This window comes from Lissotriton vulgaris, chromosome 11, assembly GCF_964263255.1.
Source record: "Lissotriton vulgaris chromosome 11, aLisVul1.2, whole genome shotgun sequence".
Classification (NCBI taxonomy): domain Eukaryota; kingdom Metazoa; phylum Chordata; class Amphibia; order Caudata; family Salamandridae; genus Lissotriton; species Lissotriton vulgaris.
In genome coordinates, this window is record NC_141699.1 from 408937274 (window position 1) to 408953315 (window position 16042).

General features: G+C 44.4%; 1 protein-coding gene across 3 annotated transcripts in view; it reads right to left on the bottom strand.

Moving 5' to 3' along the window:
• The window catches only part of LOC147679895 (RNA/RNP complex-1-interacting phosphatase-like), a 140003-nt gene that overhangs the window by 20607 nt on the left and 103354 nt on the right, over nt 1-16042 (bottom strand). The gene's annotated exons all lie outside the window — the stretch shown is intronic.

Here is a 16042-nt window from a genome sequence, read left to right on the forward strand (position 1 = left end):
CAATCCTGCAAAATTGGAATTACAGTATATAGAGTATTTGGGATCACGGGGATTCCAGTGCTACATCTTCTCTCAGCGACTTTGGGGGTGTACATATACTGCCTCGGTGGCTATTCCAAGCCCCCCAAATCTTCCCCCATTTCAGAGGACAGCCCCTAGCTACGTAAACCGCCCTCCCCCGAAACATGCACCAGTCTAGATCCTGAGCCCACTTGGCAGGCTGGGGTGATTGTCTGGCTCCCCACAACTGAGCAATGTTACGCTTCACCACCATACACGCCAACGTCACCCAATGTTTCTGATAGCCATTTAAATCTGTGGGTTCCCACATATTCAATATAGCTCTACGGGGCTCCGGTCGTATCACCTCCCTCAGCACTTCTCCCATAACTTCATGTACTTTCATCCAATACGTCTGTATCTCATCACAGTGACATAAAATATGTATGAATGTGCCCACTTCACCAAATCCCTTCCTAGTCTCCTCTAGTCACTCTCCCCATTTTAACCAACTGTGGCCCTGTAACGTATGATCTATGTAGGATTTTAAGTTGCACCAATCTAAGCCTCATCTGAACCGCTACTACTCTTGGGGAGGAGACCGCTTCTACCCAATCTTCATCGTCCAATTCCAACCCATCTGCACTCCACGCAGCTCTAATACTACCAAGTGGGTTCTCCAGGTTATTGACTATTTTCCTATAGATCAGCGAAACAGTCTTTTCAGGGAGGTACCCATCAAGTACTCAGACTTCAAGGGTGGGGGGGGAAGCGTCCGGAGGTTCCGTGCCCACCGAAACGTGGGTGGTAAGGGCATGTCTAACCTGTCGATATCGGAAGTGTTCATTGTCATGCAGGTTGTGTTGTTTTTGGAGAGCACACAGCCCTTCCCCCACACATCTTTGATCTGACTAATTAAAATGAGGTCCCATTGTCAAACCCTTTGGTCAGCCACAGGCTCCCAAGCCTCTCCGAACTAAACAGTAGGGTAGCCATCGTCAGCCTCCCATCCCATCCCAAACCTCTGGTAGCCGCATGCCAGACGAGTACAGCATGTGCCGTTGGACCAGACAGAGAAAATCTCCCAGGTATGGCATATAGTGCTCTGACTAGGTCTCCACCTGGGGCCAGCCCACGGTCCATGGCAAAGCCAGGGTCTCCAGGAGGGCCCTAGATCATGTGATTCACTGCCGCAAGATGGGCAGCCCAATAATACTTCAAGTCCAGCAGTCCAATTCCACCATCATACCAAGGAAGAGTAAGTTTGACAAAAGATATACGAGCTCTGCCATCCCATAGAAGCTGCCGCTGGAGCGCCTCAATCTCCCTAAAATAAGTAGTAGGCACTGGATCCATGGAATTTTGGAGTATGTACAAAAATCGGGGCAAGGCCATCATTTTGAACAGAACTGCCCTTCCAAGCAATGATAAGGTGAGAGCTCTCCATCATTCCACATCCTCTCTAAGCCGGCGTAAGGGGGGGGGGGGGGGGGGGGGGGGAGGGAGGTTCTAAATCATTAGTATATCTCATTTTTGGATCCAATGATTATATATATATATATATATATATATATATATATATATATACACATACACACACACACACACCTAGGTATTTAAATCCCACTAGTTCGATCTTTATAGGGCACGCCTGTGGGATCACAGGCGGATCACCGGATATGCCAAATAACACTGACTTCGTCCAATTTATTGCGAACCCGGAATATCTGCCAAATACCGTCAGTACATCTAGGAAATTACTCGGGGATACTCTAGGTTTTGTGAGATATAGCAAGATATTATCTGCGTAAAGCGAGATTTTATCTACCCAGTCTGGCGTCCACCGCAGTCAACATTCGACCGGTCCCACCAGACCCATGCCACCAGCATCTCCAACGCTAGTGCAAAAAGAAGTGGGGACAACTGACATCCCTGCCTCGTGCCCCTTCCAAGGGCGCAGTCGGCTGATTTAGTTATTTACAATCACTCTGGCCAAAGGAATGGCATACAACAATTCCGGGCCAAAGCCCAATTTAGTTGGAACCGCAAAGAAGTAGGCCCATTCAACTCGATCAAAGGCCATGGTGGCATCTAGAGACACCAAGGCTGACTGTTCCAGTATCCTCGAAGCGCCGCCCAAGTTCCCATGAAGTCTCCACAAGTTCAGGGCTGTGTTCCGACGCAGCAAGAAGCCAGACTGGTCGGGATGCACCAGAGTCGGGATGATCTTGACCAACCTAGTGGTGAGCAACTTTGCCAGTATCTTGGGTTCAGCATTGAGAAGCGAGATAGGCCGGTATGAGGAAGGGGACGTCTTAGCCTTGCCTGCTTTATAAATGATCACAATATTTGCCACCCGTTGATCATATGGCAATTGTCCCAGGTCTCTGCTTTCCAGGAACATGGCACGGATATGGGGAGCGATTTTATTGGCATTCAGTTTATATAATTCTATAGGCAATTCATTAGGACCAGTCGCCTTCCCAGACTGGATACCTCTAATTGCTTGTGCAATTTCGTCGTCTGTAATAGGTGAGTCTAGGTATGCCCTATTTTCTTCTGATTGGCTAGGCATGGCTATATCTCTAATCATTTCTCCGTCTAGGTAAAACCATTCGCTGAGATGTACACTTCTTTATAATACTCCGAGAAGGTGTCTGCCACTGCCTGTGGGTCTGTAACTTTTTCAGGTCCCAACCCCTCGAGCCCTGGCACCACACGAGAAACCCCCTCTCCACAGTCCAGCCAAGCAATTAATTTCCCGGCCTTATCCCCATGTTCATACACTCGGCTTTGCACATCATTATGGTGTGTGATTGGCCGTTCCCTCGAGAGACCCTTATATTCATCTAGTTTCAATTTCAACAAACTTATGTCTGCCTGAATCGCAGTGTCCGCCACCCTTTTCTCCAAATCTACTACCTCCGCCTGCACTTTGACCACCTCAGCTTGGTGTATCTTCTTTTTCCCGGCAATCAAAGAGTGGACCGCACCCCGCAATACTACCTTATATGCCTCCCACAGGGACAGTGCTGAGTCGACCGTGGTCAACAAGATATATATGAAAATTTTAGCCAGTAGACCGATGCCAAAAGATTGATATAACACAAGCAAATGCTTATCCACCTTGACCAACAAGGATTTTTACCTCTGACAACATAAGAAGAGTGTTTCGCCTGTCGAGAAAAGTAAACAAAGAGAAGTACCAATGCCCACACTGTCTATACATGTTCAAAATGCATGTGACAGAATAGACTGGGATTTCCTTAGGAAAATCAAACAATATCAGTCTGTGTCAAAGACAAGGCTCTTTAAAGAAGACAATTATATCATCCCAAGAGCAAAGGATAAAATCCATATGGAAGGTTTTGGTAGAGGAAACAGACAAGGGTACCCATTGGCCAGGTTATTATTTGCTCTCATGTTGCAGCTTGTAATAGCAAAGATTAAAGGAGAGTGTGGGGGGCGGGGGGCAGGGGGCGGAATGACATTTGGGGACTATTTAAATTTCACCTTTCCGTCCACAATATTTTGGTGACAGTTGGAAGTGTCCGCACCAAAAATCCTGACTTTTTTTCAAGCAATATAGCCAGGTTTCAGAAATTAAGGTCAATATACATAAATCCAAATGTATAGGGTGGGTCGGTCAAATAGATAAGGCAGTAAGTAGAAGAAAGCTTTGGGTAGGCAAACGATAAAACTAAAATACGTAGGAATATACATCACTTCCACATTGAACTACCTTTACCAGGCAAATAACCGTAGACTATTTCCGGTAATGCAAAAAGACCTACAACTAGGCCACCTTTTTTATATCCTGGGTACGAAGAGTAGTTTGCTAAAAATAAATGAAGCTCCTTCTCCTATACTTCTTTCAAGCTCTCTTGGTTATGCTTTCTATCAAGGAGGTGAATCATTACAGTCAGCATGTGACACCTTTAGTGGGATGCAGTAAACCCAGAGAGTATCCAAATCAGTTTATTCGGCTCACAGGAAATCAGATGAGGTGGATTTACCAGTAATACTTTGATACCATCATGCAGCCCAATTAGGAGTAGCATTTTTCTTTTATGGATACCATGTGCATCAGAATAAAGTTATGATGAGAAGCACTTGAATGGTCAGTATGTGAAACAAGATTAACACTGGATCTACATGAAGGCAGTCTTCATAGAACGCGCTCCATGGGACACGCGCTCCATGGGACATAATTTGGCTACCTGAAAGATCTAGTCCACAAATGGGGTAGGTTTCAGAAGTGACCAATGGAGAATTAGAGAGATCATACCAGGCATTGATGAACAATTTAGCAAAGAGATCCATTACCATTCTAGAATCTTCCTCCCTCCATCTGCTGAAGGGGAGATAAACCGATTTAAGGATTCTAAAAGAAACATCTTGGTAGACGAACTGGCAAGACTACTTTTAGTTGTTTCATTAGGCACATATACAATACCAAAACAGGAATTCGGGGCCTCATTCTTTGAAATACTTTGCCATTTTTGTAGATACAAGGGTTTGATTTTCAATATATATTCTTCCCTATTTCAAGTGGAAAGAATGGGCAGATATGATGAAATGGAGCCAGTGTGGATACATAACACAAGGAGTCCAGAATAGAGAAACTATGTATACATTGATGTTTCTCTACTGCCTAACTCCAGACAAAATTAAACCCATATTCATGAATGCAAGTTGGAAGGGATGTGGAGCACAGAAAAAGGTTTAGTATATATGGTGTAGTCCGATCATTCAAATATTTTGAAAAGGAGTACCAGGTCATTTTAGGTGGACCTTGGGATATCAGATTCCTGAGAACCCTGCACTGACTATTTTAAGTTTAAAGCCACTCAATATGAATGGACTACCAAGAAAGGACTGGAGACTTATTAGAACTGTCACGCCTATCATTCAAGAATGGACTGAAAGACTATGGTCAGTTTTAGAGATGGAATGCCTGACAGGGGACTCAGAGCAAAAGTATCAAATCCAAGACTCAGTGAGAAGCACTCATGGACTACCTAATGGAAGGATCACCCATTCAAACTTGCCCAAGATCACTACAGTGCCTATATCTATCTGAAAATTACAAAGTGATCTATGGATACCCTAAGAACAGAGAAGCTACCTGTCTTAAGTAATTATCTTTGGATAAAAACTATTGGGGCAATATTTCACTGGAAAGGGGGATGGGGAGAAGTGCTGCCATGTGAAGCTGTGCAATATGAATGGAAGCTTTGTTTCCCTGCTTAGAGGCTTATATTTGGGGTTATAATAAAATTCAATAAAATATAGCGGGGCAGGAAGAGTACTTGAGCGGATGATGCATAAAAGCTAACATCTTTTTGTATTATGTGTCTAATATTTTCCATCATTTAATCTACTTTGAGTACAAACAGATGCTGGCCTTTGAATGGTAAGGCAATGAGAGGCTGCTAGACCTCTGGGCAAAAGCTTGAAAATTATCGCAATGCATGTCGACGTAGGAGTAAGCTGGTATTTACTTGCCCAGAGGCAGTGCCTGCTGCATCCAATGCTCCTCTAAAGGCTGCATTCAATATGAATTTCCCTTCCTGTCCTACAATGGTCGTCAAGCAGATGTAAGAGGACGTCCATCTCCCCCATCGATGTCCGTCATTGCAGGCAAACAATGATACTGCATTAGCAATAGGCCATTCTGTTGCTGCCCCAACTGTGAGTTCATTGCCTAAGGCATCTATTTTCTTGCTCCCCTCTTTAGAGGCAGGGCATCACCTGTGGCTTACATAAACACTTCTTTTATGGCTGTGTGTATCAAAGGTGAGGCGAAGGAACTTTTGCCAGGAAGAGCATAGGATCCAGTGGCACAGGTTTATACTTTGCCTACCTGTCGTGTACCTACCTTTGCTTTTATACAGTTACTGCTTTTACTGGTGAAACATTGTCCTGAGCATTGGCAAACAATAAGATCCCTCAGTTTTGAAAGTGACTCAATGAGGAAGTCTTCCTCCGTTAAATACATTGTAATATTTAGTTGCTGTGCTGCCATTTCTACTACTGCAGGAGTATGACGAACTCATCTGCCTGGGAATCCTACACTGGGTATTGTTTTAGTAATTCGGCATCCTCTACCACTATTCTATAATCATGACACCTGTACTGTTCCTGATATCCGGTCCATCCCTGGCACTTTGAATAGAAGCATGGGTCCCACAGAAATATCTGCATCAGAATCGGAATGTAAATAATGAGTTGGTGGTGGCATGTCAATAGTGGTTTCCTTCTTTCTTTTAGGGACTGAAAGCCTCACCTTTGAAGAGGCCATCTCTGAAGAAATCTGGGTATGTGTTTTTTGTGTAGCAGCAGCATATGTTGTTCCAGTCACGAAACAATATGGATTGTGTCAAGGTCCATTAAAAGGGTACTTGGTGTACGAAATAACTCTCCCTTACAGCTCATCCATGGGCGGATTATCTGCACTTAAGATTCGAGGGGCTTACAAGCTTCCAGGTCGACTTTGGAGCCAAGGGACCGGTCAGGTCGTCATGGCACTGACCCTCTCAAGTCAAGGGTTGTTTTCAGTGCAGAGAGACATCAAACCGTACTCTAGCATCGCTAAGTGTAAGTCAAGCTTTATTGCACAGCATTTCCTTGATCGAAGAATAGTTTTTTGTTTGGTTGCTGTTCCATATTTCTTTTGGAGGCAGATACCCTGGACGAGTTTGCCCTGGCTAGGCATGCGGAGTGTGTCATTTCTGTGCTGAAGTCGTTAGACCAGTCTTTGGTGTTGATGCCTGAAATATATACAGAATGGTCTAAGTCAACAGTGCAAGCTTAGCTGGGGCTGCTGGAGAACCTAGGTTGCCATAGGCAGATTGTGCTTGAGACATTATTGTATTTCCTTCCTGCTCAGCATCAAGGGTACCAGAGGATACCCAAATTATCATCACCCTCGAATCCTTTGATGTCTTAGACAAGCACTCCTGTTTGGGGACTCAGTAAAATCTTGTTGCAGTAATGCACCCAGCTCTGATCTTTTCAGTGCTGAATGGGCTTTTGGCAATGAATTGCGCTGCACACTGACTAGACACTTGTTGTGGTACCGTCTGTAGGCAGAGGATGCAGACTGTGTTGGTCTGCTCATGAGAACTTGCTATTGCAAGTGGTGCAAAATGTAAAAGGAGTATTTTCTTAACCTCCCCAGCCCCCCACAGGAGGCACTATTATATAACCTAGAAATTACTTCTGTGTCAGTAACTGTGCTTTAAGCCACAGCCTGCATATTTTTGCCTCCCTAGTAGTTCAAATGTCGAAAATCTGTTAATGCAATACTGGTGATGGGGCCCTCTAAATACATCCGAACCCAAATGGCAGAAAGTACTGACCTGAATATACTGCAAAGCCACAGATATGTGTTTTAAATGCTCTAACCCTCTATACAAGAGTCTCGCTAGAAAGCATATCATAAAGCTCAAGTTTCTCACCTCCTGGCATCTCAGATCAGTTAGAATCACATTATCACATCCAACATCTGTACCAGCTTCAGATATCCATCAAGCACTTTGCAAGTCCAGCAGCATTATATGTGTACCAAACAGGTGTCCCAATTTTCACACCCCACACCACTTGCACACCCATTTAATTCTTTGCCTCTTCATGTCAATTTTCAGCAAATTGTGACTAAATTCAGTGTTTGAATGACACTATGCAGCAGGGGCTGGGAAAAATGCAATACATTGTCTATTTAAACAATTCATTCTAAAGATTGAAACATTCCTTTTTCAAGCAATAGTTACTGGTATTCAGTGGTACGTGTAGGGTTGCAAGGTTTTACAACGGAAGATGGGAAAGACATGGCCTTCACTTCCTTTTGGATCTGCTGCAATAAACCAAATTTCTAAAAGTGAGATTCGACTGCTGGAATGCACTGGTTCATATGGCCAAACTTCCTCGCCCCCCCCCAAACTCCACCCCCTCCAGCAGTGATGAAGAAAAACGTGTCACCATAGTCTCCCTTACCTCAGAGGTGCAGGTTGCAAAATTTGTGCAGTCCTATATCAGATGCAGACAAAAAATTATATCAAAGCCTGGAGTATCAGTAAAAAAAAAAAAAAAAAAAAAAATCACGCCTCACAGGCAAACGTTTCAAAAAGATTGCAAGCAAAAGGCCCAGGACAGCCTCCGTCCAGGACACACTTTGAACTTACACTATCTACAGATCACTGTACACTTTGTAGAGCTGCAGATTCTTACACTGTGCATTAGATCGCCACCTGGTGTTGGGCTCGGATGATTGCATGTGGTCGTCGTCTAAGTCTTTGTAGTCACGAGATAGGGGACTCCTCCCTTGGACGATAGTGCGCATGGGTATCGGCTCCATCCTTAGATTGTTTTTCGCTATGATGGGAAATGGAGTTTGTAGAAAGAAGAAAGGATGTCCATGCGTGTATATCTAATTAAGATCGAACTGGAACAGATTCAGGCCCCAGGGAGGCGGGAGGGCTTGTAAGAATCTGCAGCTCTACATGCCAAGAACTGATGCATACTGGTGAGTAGCATTTTCCGTTAGAGGCATATGAGCTGCAGATCTTACTCTGTGCATCGATTGTACAGCAGTGTCTCCCCTGCGGTGGTCACCTGTATCTGTTGTAGTAGTTTGAAAAAGGGTTTTGAGGACAGCTTGGCCTTCTGCAGCTTGCTGCTTAGCTTGCACATCAACACAATAGTGTTTAGTGAAGGTGCGTGTTGTAGACCATGTTGCTGCCTTGCCTAGGTATTGATGTACATGAGAGGGCTGTAGATGTGACTTGGTGTAGTTTATTGTAAACCCCAAGTTGTGCAGTGTGTGAGATGTGTGTTGAACACACTGGTTGAATGACTTGGCCTTTATGATACAATCGTCTAAGTATGGGAAGACATGGATCTGTTGTCTTCTGAGATGTGCTGCTACTACTGCTAAGCACTTTGTGAACACTCTGGGTGCTGTTGTTACCCCGGATGGAAGGACTTTGAATTGATAGTGTTGTCCTTCCAGCACAAACCGGAGATACTTCCTGTGAGAAGGATGTATGGAATTGTGAAAGTAGGCGTCTTTGAGGTCTAGTGTAGTGAGGAAATAGCCTTGTCGCAATAATGGGAGCACTTGTTGTAAAGTGATCATGTCAAAATGATCTGAGTGTACATAGAGATTGAGAGGCCTCAAACCTAGAATTGGTCTTAGTGTCTTATCCTTTTTGTGTATTAGGAAGTAGAGCGAGTAGACCCCTGTTACTTGATGTTGCAATGGAGCTAGCTCTATTGCATCTTTTTGTATCAATGAGAGAACCTCTTGTTGGAGCAGAGTTAGATGTTCTGTGGACATTGGACGCTGTCTGGGTGGTATATTTGGAGGGGTAGCTGTAAGCTCTAGGCAGTAACCATACTGTATAATCTGTCTTACCCACTTGTCTGTTGTGATGGAATTCCAGACAGGTAGGAACTGTGTTAATCTACCCCCTACAGGAGTGGTATGCTGTTGGGGGAGCTGAAGTAAGTCACTGTTTAGTGGTGGAAGAGGATCTATTGTTGTTGTTACCTCGACCTCTTCCCTTATTGTTATTGCCTCTGTAGCCTCCTCTATAGTATCCTTTATTAGAGGATGCTTGTGTATTAGTTTTAAAGGAAGCTTAATTGTCTGCTCCAGCTTGTTTGGAGCCTCTTCTGTAAAAGGAGCGACGGAAAGAGCCTCTTGCTTGGGTGGACTGCAAAGCTCCCATAGACTTGGCTGTGTCAGTGTCTTTTTCATTTTTTCCAGAGCTGTGTCTACTTCTGGACCAAACAACTGTTGTTGGTTGAATGGTTGATTTAAGATAGTAGTCTGCACCTCTTGCTTAAACCTGAAATGCGTAGCCCCGCATGACGTCTAAGGAGGACACTGGTGTTTATTGCCCTGGATGCAAAGTCTGCTACATCTAGTGCACATTTAATGGAGGCATTAGATATAAGCTTACCCTCTTGTATGAGGTCATCTGCTTGTGCCTTATATTGATCTGGTAGATGTTGTAAGAGCTTTTCTAGCTGATCATATTGAGCCCTGTCATATCTTGCTAGAAGGGCCTGTGTGTTAGCAATGCGCCATGCATTACTAGCTTGGGCAGCTATTCTTTTCCCTGAAACATCTATGATTTTGGACTCTTTATCAGGAGGTGGTGCTTCTCCTGATGTTTGAGAGTTTGCCCTTTTCCTAGCATTTGAAACTACTAGGGAGTCTAAGGGTAGCTGTCCATTAATGTAAGCAGGATCCCCAGGATCTGCTCTGTAGTTTTTTCTATCCTTAGGTTTATGATTCTAGCCCCTACAGGATCTTTAAAACACTTCTGGGGCATGTTTAATAACTCCGTTAATCATTGGTAGGATCTGCACAGATTTTTGGGAATGTTCAAAAGTGTCTAGTAAAAAATCCTCTTCCGCCTCATCTGAATGCATGGCGACATTGGGATAAATGGCAGCCCTATGAATTAAGTGTACAAACCCAATATTGTCTTCTGGGGGAGAAGGTTTAGATGGATATATATATGTGGGTCAGGAATATCTGGTATATCCTGTGGGTTTGGATACTCCCAGTCTGGTGAACCTGTTGGGTAGGGAAAAGGGCCATCTGGGTCTTTCCCTCCCCCATGCTATACAGATCATCATCAGCATCTTGATGAGGTGTAGGTTGTGGAGAATGAAGAGGAGAATTTTGAGGTGAAATGTTTAAAGGGAGAGCAGGAGAGGGAGATACAGGAGAAGAAGGGTGCATAGGAGATGTGGCAGAGTCCTTCTTGACAGGCACTGGAGGTGTAGGTGCTGTATCTAACTGCCTCTTCCTATGTGGTGTGGTGGAAACATGTCCTGTTTCAGGGTCTATGCATATACTCTTTTCCAGAGGATCAGGTCTGAAAAGCTCTTTCAGAAAATGCTTTCGGCGCAGATTTTTTCGGCTCTGGGCCTGGTTTCTGTGTGTTTTTACCCTTAGGAGTTGTTGTATAGTCCTGTGGCGTACTTTTCGGCACCAAAGGTATCTTCTTCGGAGTCGAGGCCTGGTTCGAGGGTTTGGAGCTATCGGAAGCAGGTTTTGTGTGTTTCGGCACCGAAGAATTTGGGGTGAATGCAGGTTTCATTGGTTTCTGTACCGTATTGTCTTTAGGAGCCAATGGTTTCTGGGTCTTTTTCGGAACCGGGACTTCTTTCTGTTTCTGTGCTGAGGGAGCTGGTCTAATCAGCACGTGCGGTTTGCTCTGTAAGGAGCTACCGGAAGGCTTTAATATTTTCTTCGGAGCCTGGCTCGATGGCGCGGCTTTCGAAGCAATGTCTCGGTCTCGACTGGGCCCGAAGGCCTTTGGTTTTGGTGGCTGGGGTAGGGGCAGTCGTACTCACGCGTTGACCTGATGGTATGGAGTCATCTGAGTCGTCTGCCTCAGATAAGATCTGGAGATAATCAGAATCTTCCTCGGGGACACACGGACCTTCAAAGATATCCACCGGTTCCGGAGCTGATCTCTGCATGTCGCGTCGACGGGCCCTCCGATCTCAAATGGTTTTCTTGGATCGAAAGGGACGCACAAGCTGTGCTGCTAGACTCATCGTGTTCAGGTGATAAACACAGGTTACACACCTCCTGATGGTCGCTGTGTGGAAATTTTGCTCCACACCCAGGGCATTTTTTTGAATGGTGTCCTTTCCATGAGGTGTAGGCCTCACCGCATGGGTAGGCCCGACGGCTCCCGTCGACGACCAGAATCAAAGTGATGACGTCGAGTGTATGTATATTGAAGTTAAAGTTTGTTTTTAGAAAGTTTTACACGTCGAAGTCTTCGAAAAGTGGATTTTCGAACCAGAGCGGAAAAGTTGCATCCGAACCCAGTGGTGGAGAAAAACAATCCAAGGATATAGCTGATGCCCATGTGCACTATCGCCCAAGGGAGGAGTCACCTATGTCGTGACTACAAAGACTTCTTCCAAGACGACAACATGCAATCATCCGAGCCCAACACCAGGTGGGGATCTAATGCACAGTGTAAGATCTGCAGCTCATATGCCTCAAACTGATTTTTACTCAAACCCATAGTGACAACACAAGCAGAATTATACTTTTCGTAGAGCAACTGTAACATGCTGTCTGGAAGTGGTGAAACCGCCTCGGTTGAAAAGATTGCTATATGGGAGGAAATCCTTGACTCTTCACAGAAGTTCCCATCATATTTTGGACTGGATTACTTCAAAAGTAGAGAAAATTACAGATTTTGCAGGATACTACAAACCTACAAAGGCAGCACTTTTTCCCTCTACGTTAGAGAGAATTTTGTAGTTTCACTTCAAATTCTGCAATGCAATTAATAAAAATAAAAAAAAAGTTTTGAAAATGTATTCAGTCTAAACCTCGGAGAAAATGTCACCTGTATTAAAGGGTATTATTTCTTTTATGCTCCTAAGGACAAAGATAAAGTGTTCACATAATTATGTGGATAACACGAATATGAAGAATGTGAGAAGCTGGCCTGGTATATAATGTACACTTACGTAAGTGGACAGCTTGCACCAGTCCAGACAACCCTTATGGTGATTTAAGAGGCCTTAGACAACCTTAGAAAGCTCTCTAAGCGGTAGCCGTTGCAATCAGCCTTCAGGCTTCGTCCAGAAGGATGGTAAAGCAGCTCGTTTTACCAAAATGCAATCTTATAGTATAGATTAAGTGAAAAATAACCACACAAGGTATTTATAAAAATATGTATTATATAATACTCTCTAACACATACCAATATCTCCGACCCGGAGATGTGCACAATGCAAGAAGAGGGGGCCTTATAATTTGGTATCCATTAATTCAAGTCCCACCACCACTCATCCTCTGTTTTAATACGGACTTGCAAGACCAGCTTTGATTTGATTTTACAAAGCGCAAGGCTTCCCAACTTGAGCATCACAGTGCTAAATGAACATCCTTAATTTCATAGTTGAACCAAGATGGAGTTTAAAAAAAAAAAAAATAAGCCAGATTTTAAGATGTTTCTTGAAAGCCGACTCATATGGACATGAGCACAGCCAGCGTGGCAGAGAATTTGATCCTTATTGCTCACTAAATAAGACATAATGTGTGCTATATCAAGGGAATGTCGACATGCAACTAAATTCTCACGCGGAGAATGGTCCCCCTCCCACATAATGAGAAGGTCATCGATGTATCCTTTACAAACCATCAGGAAATTGGAGTAGAGATTGCTGTCTGTTAGAATATATTTGATGTTGATGTCATGCACAGAGATGCAAGCTAGACTAGGAGCAGAAGTACTACTCATAAAGGTACCCTGGATCTACTCATAGACAGTATCCTCTCTCAAAATAGTTTGTCATGCCCAATGTTGCACAGTCCATACTGAAGATGATAGTAGTAATACTATCCCAGTCCGAGTCTTAATTGGCGTTCAACAGCATCAAGGGTAGCCACCTGGGGAATGCATGTGGTGTACAGTGCCTCGACCTCCAAAGTCACCAAGAGGCTGGTAATCCTTTTGGTATCAGCATGATACATGTCGACCTTCCCTTGGTGTAGCACACTTCTGACATATTAGGTCTTACTTAGTTTGCACTTGTTTTTTTAATCAGACCTACCTTCTTTGAATCAGATTAAAGGTGTCCAGGGAATTAAAGCATATTGCAATTCATATTGTTTCACCACACCCTGCACCACATCACCCACCACTGCCTTTCACTATAGGATTAGACAACTCAGCAGCCTCTCTTAGGATAAAGATATCAGATAAAACGCCCCCTTGTGGATGCCTGTCGGGCATAACAGCGCCTGCTCGACGAGGAGCAAGCTGGATGATAAATCCTGACACTTCAGTGTGAGAGGGCTCCATAATCCTATGAAGGATATCTCCAAGGCCTGGGGTCTCCTTCCGATAATACCCTTTAACAGTGGATACAAGTCTGGAACGGGTACATGTTTTGGCTAGTGGGAGAAGAGAATAGCCTGGATCACAGTTTTATTTTAGGTTTCTAAAAAAGCTGAAACAGGCTGACAATTTACCAACTTGGTGTTCCATTGTCAGTCTTTCATCAGGCCAGACCCCATGGTTTCTGAATATAGGTTTAGGGATGGGGAGTAGGCCAAACTTAGTAGCCACCAAACCTGAGACTTGAGTCGGGGCTTGCTTCCCCACAATCATATCAATAATAGTGACATTCAATTTTAGGCAGTGAAGGCTCACCCAATTAGCTACTGTGGATAAGCAGCTTTTCAATTTGCCCACACCCTTGCCCTCGTCAGGGTACAGCAAGATGACAAGCTGAGTGTCGTCCACAAACATTACCAGGGATAGACCAAAGGAGAGAACAATGTCTGCAAGGGGGCTCATGTTGAAATTAATAAGAGTCTGAGGGAAGACCCATGTGGGACTCAACACAAATTTGGCAGGGTAGATGAAAGAAAGGGTTTTGCTAACATCTGAAAACTGTCTTTCAGAAAAGAGGCAAGCCACTTTAAGACTCAGTTATATACCCCAGAGCCCAGTAGACAGTGGAGAATCAAATTGTGGAACACTTTATCAAAAGCTGCACTGAGGTAGAGTACAACTACAGCAGCCGTGCCCCCTTCGTCGAGAAACCACTTAAGATCCTCAGAAACCAAAAAGTCTAATAGAGCTGCTCCTGTTTTGTGGAGGAGAAAGTAGGATTTAATGGATGAATAAGCTTGAAGAGAGTTGGCGATAATGTTTTCTAGTATTTTGCCTGGACAGGGCAGCAGCGATACTGGGCAGTAGTATTCTAGTTTGGTGAGGTCTATGGCAGGCTTTTTCCAACAGATGGCCCACTACACTAGGAGAAGTGTGGCTCACCGATTAGAGCGGCAGACCCTGAGGCAGAGGTCTGGCCCGGGACCAGGGTTCAATTCCCGAAGCGGCAGGGTCTTGGGCTCAATGTCCACGGACTCGATAATTCTCGCCTAGTTGCCTACTCTAATCATGGGTCCCACTTTGCAACTCTGGGCAATAGCTTGCTTAATCTCCACAACGGCACCGAAAGCGCTAGGATGCCTGGCCTCACCTTGGAGGTGCCCAGTAAGGGGCATCTCACAAGGAAGCCAGGAAGGGTTCCACAGCGGTATACAGCGCCAAGATACCTTCTAGGTGATAGTGCGCTTTACAAGTATACACACACACACACACACTATGCACGTGTCACCTTTGCCATGAAATTGAGAGACGTTAAAATGCTCTGTGTAAACAGATTGAATCGCTGATTCCTCCTTGGTGATTATATGGGGCGGAGCTGGTTCCAGAGGGGAGCCTGGTTTTACAGAGTTTGTCCATCTTGAGAACCCTTCAGGTTCAAGGAGATCGAAAGGGCCACATCCAGAAAAATTAATAGACCCTCCCCCAATCAAAACATGGCCTGTGAATTAAGCCACTCAGAGGAGGGGGAGGGGGGGGGCTGCAGGTCTGGGTGAATAGTGATATTGACCTGTGAAAGAGAAGCTTTGATACTTGACCAAGAGACCCCAATCTTTGGCTAGCGACCTATGTGCAAGGGCACCATATATTTGTGCAAAGGTGAGAAAACATAGGATCAGGCAGATACTCTGGTTTGATTTTAGAGGCACATGCTTTGGTAGAGTGACATGACATTGGATCTTGGGCCAAGATGAACAGCTAAACATTTACTGACCCAAAGTGTCCACACAATCCAACTGTTCACACCGCACTACAATACAAGGTATTCGCACCCAAAAAAGTGCTACCATTTCAATTCGTATACCAGTTTCAATGTGTCACATCTAAACCCAGTGCCTGCATACCAAATCCTACAGTAATACTTCATCCAAAAACCTCACCTGTGCCAAGTTGTCATACTTCATGTCAGTGCCAAGTCCATGCCCATTGAATTATGACCTTTGGGTCAATTTTGTGGAAATTATGATGGTCTTCTGGTAAGAAATATATGAGAGAAGATTCACAGCATTTGAAAGAAAGACCATCTCACAGACAGCACATAAGGAGCAAATCGATTGCCTATTTAAAAGATACAGCCTAGTAACAGAACG